The 4,316-nt window shown below is 44.7% G+C and overlaps 1 non-coding gene across 1 annotated transcript; it reads left to right on the top strand.

Annotated features, from left to right (window-relative positions):
- Nucleotides 1-1,766: 1,766 nt before the first annotated feature.
- On the top strand, nucleotides 1,767-1,840 carry Trnat-ugu. Its single transcript has one exon. It is a non-coding gene; the product is annotated as a tRNA-Thr (tRNA).
- Nucleotides 1,841-4,316: the final 2,476 nt, after the last annotated feature.

Genomic DNA, 4,316 nt, shown 5'->3' with positions numbered 1-4,316 from the left:
CGCACGACCGCTACGGTCGCAGGTTCGAATCCTCCCTCGGGCATGGATGTGTGTGATGTCCTTAGGTTGGTTAGGTTTAAGTAGTTCTAAGTTCTAGGGGACTAATGACCACAGCAGTTGAGTCCCGTAGTGCTCAGAGCCATTCTTCTATCGTACGTCAAACGTGTATATTTTGCAATGGAAGCCATGAAACCTATATTCAAGAGAGTGGATATTAAAATGTCCTGTGGTGCCTACCAGTCAGCCGGTTTGACATCTTACCCCCTTTAAAAAAAAGACAGACTCACAGTTAATGCTCGGGGGGGGGGGGGGGGTTATTTGTAACCGGGAGAACAAGAACTCTTCAGAAAATTTGTACTCATTATTGCCTATTAGCTAATAACCTTCTCTTTTGTGTAACATAAGCCGGCCGGAGTGGCCATGCGGTTCTAGGTGCTACAGTCTGGAACCGCGAGACCGCTACGGTCGCAGGTTCGAATCCTGCCTCGGGCGGTTCTAAGTTCTAGGGGACTTATGACCTCAGAAGTTGAGTCCCATAGTGCTCAGAGCCATTTGAACCATTTTTTTGTGACATAAAATTAAATATAGCAAACACAAAACCAGTAAAGACAAGAGACAAGCAAGACAGTACACATTTCTTCAGTCCTTAGGTCACAGCACTTTTTTTCTATCTATTCTTTCTAGAGCTTTACATGGCGTGCTTACCTTTCTGCGAAAGGACCTATTACCTCATCAAAGTTCTTCAAAATCAAAATGTCGTTGTCTAATACTGAAATAGCTGTTAATACGAATAGTACCCAAGACTGGTGTGGTGTCTTGATTTGATTGCGTCTATGTCGTCACTGTCTGCTAGACAGGCCTTTCTAATATTGCAGCAACTGTAAGAGAGCCTATTCCGGTACAAACGGCAGTTTCCATCTTCCTCATTTACATAAATAACATAACAATATGATTTACGAAGTACTAACATCATATGTCTGTTAGGCGTACTACAACCGCTAGACCACCGCGGCCGGCCGTAAAAAGTTACCGTACATCTGACGATTTAAATTTTCCGAGAGAATATACGGCCTCAGTAACATGTCACTCACAATTCCACTCCAGACATTGACACTGAAGCTACGTTGAAATTGAGATACTACCATGGCATTGGGATTTTCGTCTGCCTAGACATGCATGTTACGCATGTTGTTGATGCCATCTCTAGTAAACTTTGCCTCATCGCTAATCATTAAGATGGGATAGAGCTGCCGATTTCCATTTAACCAAATTACAATGAAATGAACACCCTTGGGTGCTTACAGGCGTTGACGTACGGCAAGTGATGAAAATGTGTGCCCCGATCGGGACTCGAACCCGGGATCTCCTGCTTACATGGCAGACGCTCTATACATATGAGCCACCGAGGACACAGAGGGTAGTGCGACTGCAGCGGTTTATCTCTGGCACGCCTCCCGCGAAACCCACATTCTCAACGTATTGTCCCGCACTACATTCGTAGTGCCCCCGTCCATTATACTCATTACTCGCGGCGCGTTGCCGATTCCCGTTAGAGTTCGGGCACTGTTTGTGCATTCGCACAGAAGAAGAAGAAGATGGTCAAGTGGCCGGTGAGCCGAACTCTTACGGGAATCGGCAACGCGCCGCGAGTAATGAGTATAATGGGCGGGGGCACTACGAATGTAGTGCGGGACAATACGTTGAGAATGTGGGTTTCGCGGGAGGCGTGTCAGAGATAAATCCCTGCAGTCGCACTGCCCTCTGTGTCCTCGGTGGCTCAGATGGATAGAGCGTCTGCCATGTAAGCAGGAGATCCCGGGTTCGAGTCCCGGTCGAGGCACACATTTTCATCTGTCCCCCTTGACGTATGTCAACCCCTGTAAGCAGCTAAGGGTGTTCATTTCATCCTAACGAGCTGCATGGTCACCGATTGTATCTGTTCTTTCGGACATGTCCGAAAGAACAGATACCATCTTAGTATATATCCATTTAACCAGTTACAAAAGTGCAAACCGTTGGCACAAATCATGTGGCTCTAAATGGTGAACTTCTTGCACATGAAAAGGATACAGTCCATTTTCATGAAGAATCCTACATACCTTAGATTGTGAAACATTCAATCGGGTAGCTAGGCGTCTCGTACTTGAACTAGGACTGGGCTCTACTAAATTAAGAATGTTTCCCTCTTCTTGAACGTCACGATGTCTTTCGGAGTGAATACGAATACTGGGAAGAGTACCAATTTCTAGCAACGTTCGATATGTTCCACTAAATGTTTTGGCACTCGAAATCCTACGATTAGGATGCCGATGGTGATATTCGGCAACAGCAGCTTTCGCAATACCATCACAAGAGCCCATAATGTACACCATGTCTCCATACCCCTGCGATGAAAACTTGTACGGCATCGCAAAGTGTACTGTACACGGGAGACAATAACAGTAAACGGTGACTGCAGTATCAACAGCGTGGCTGTTATGCAAACGTACCACCCGCTGCACTTGTCCACCTAAGACTGATTGTGTGTCCTGTAAACACAAGCGTAGCGCTCCATGCAGCGTGGCATGTTTCGGAACTCTGCTTGTAGCTCCTTAATTATAGGTTTGATTACATTACAGTATTTACGTTTTTTGTTACAAATAACCTAGGGAATAACCTCCGGCAACTGGAGGAAAACCTCGTAACTCACCCTGTATTGTTTTCACAATTTTAGGCAAATATTTAAAACTGTTCTTTCGAAATTATAGTAGAACAGAATTTTACTTTCACTCTGTGAAAGATCCTTACAACTTTTTGAGCTTTCATCACGTCCAGTCTTTCACTTTGACTGTGTGAAGCAATCAAAGATGGCACAAAGAAATAGTCCGATTGCACTGGAGCGGTGGAGGGGTGGGGGGGGGGGGGGGGGTAGTGTGAATGGAGTAACAGTAGCAAGGAATCCGAAAGAAATAGCACGCCAGTTGCTTTAAAAAACAATCTTCACGCAACTAGTGAGCTATTACTTCACGTCGGCATTCTTCAGAAACAGTCGTTAAAAAGTGATGAACAAAAATCTAAATGACAAGACTGGTCTTTACCGCGAGCGGAGACTGGTCTTTACCGAGGGCGGAGACGTGTGAGAGAGGAAGTACTGACGTAATCGGCGCTCGGCGCTACCGACAGAAACCGCAACGTTTAGCTTCACCGCACAATTTTGACATTACGACTGCTAGTTCGCTGGCGCTTGCAGAAATGAGAAAAACAGGGAAGCCGACATGAAGTGTTGCAGACAAATCCGATATGTGACGAAACTGAACGACAGACCAGTCGTACAACTTTTATCGTGCCTCTTACATGCAATTACCATTGTTAGCAAAGTGATTATCGCGTAGCATGGACGTCCATCGTTTTCCTTTGAATTCTTGCTCTTAGGTGGATAAGCAGGCAGCTAGCTTGTTGACGTACAGAATATCTATACGTAAACCAGTACTTAAATATACAGCTCTAAAGCTGGCAGTATATTTACAATGTGGAACCGATACTTTTTTCGGCCGGTAATTCAATATTTTTTCTGTAGATATATCAATAATTTTTTTCGATATACTGAGTGCATATAATGACATTTTTTTAAATATCGATATATCGAATGCCTTATATTTTTAAAAATATCAGCGATACCGTTCACATATACAATATTGTCCATATATTTTAAGTGCAGTAAAGGCAGAAGGATAAGTGTTGCCCGCATCTCGTGGTCGTGCGGTAGCGTTCTCGCTTCCCACGCCCGGGTTCCCGAGTTCGACTCCCGGCGGGGTCAGGGATTTTCTCTGCCTCGTGATGGCTGGGTGTTGTGTGATGTCCTTAGGTTAGTTGGGTTTAAGTAGTTCTAAGTTCTAGGGGACTTATGACCACAGCAGTTGAGTCCCATAGTGCTCAGAGCCATTTGAACCATTTTTTTTTTTTTTGGATAAGTGTTACCATGACGTCGAACGAAATACAATTACTCTGTAACATGCCGCCGTAGTCCACTGATCCCTTATAACAAAATACTCAGAAAATATCCCTGTCTATGGGGTTTGGTTTTACCCTGTAGAAGCATTGTACACATAACCCAGGCCAGCATCTAGGGTGGGAGGGGAGGGGGGCGGGGGGGGGGGGGCAAGCCGGGGTAAAAAAAAAAAACCTTGTTTCACAAAACGCCTAGCATCCAGCGCGGTTTGGTCTATCAATTATTCGTATGATTTTGAAAAGCATCCCAGTTGGTTTTTGAACATTTTTAACATATTCTAAGTCGATTTCTGAACGAATCATAAGTTGATTTTTGAATGCGCACGTAG

The sequence above is a fragment of the Schistocerca americana genome, chromosome 4 (genome assembly GCF_021461395.2).
Source record: "Schistocerca americana isolate TAMUIC-IGC-003095 chromosome 4, iqSchAmer2.1, whole genome shotgun sequence".
NCBI classification, from domain to species: Eukaryota; Metazoa; Arthropoda; class Insecta; order Orthoptera; family Acrididae; genus Schistocerca; species Schistocerca americana.
This window is presented reverse-complemented; position numbering and strand designations above follow the sequence as displayed.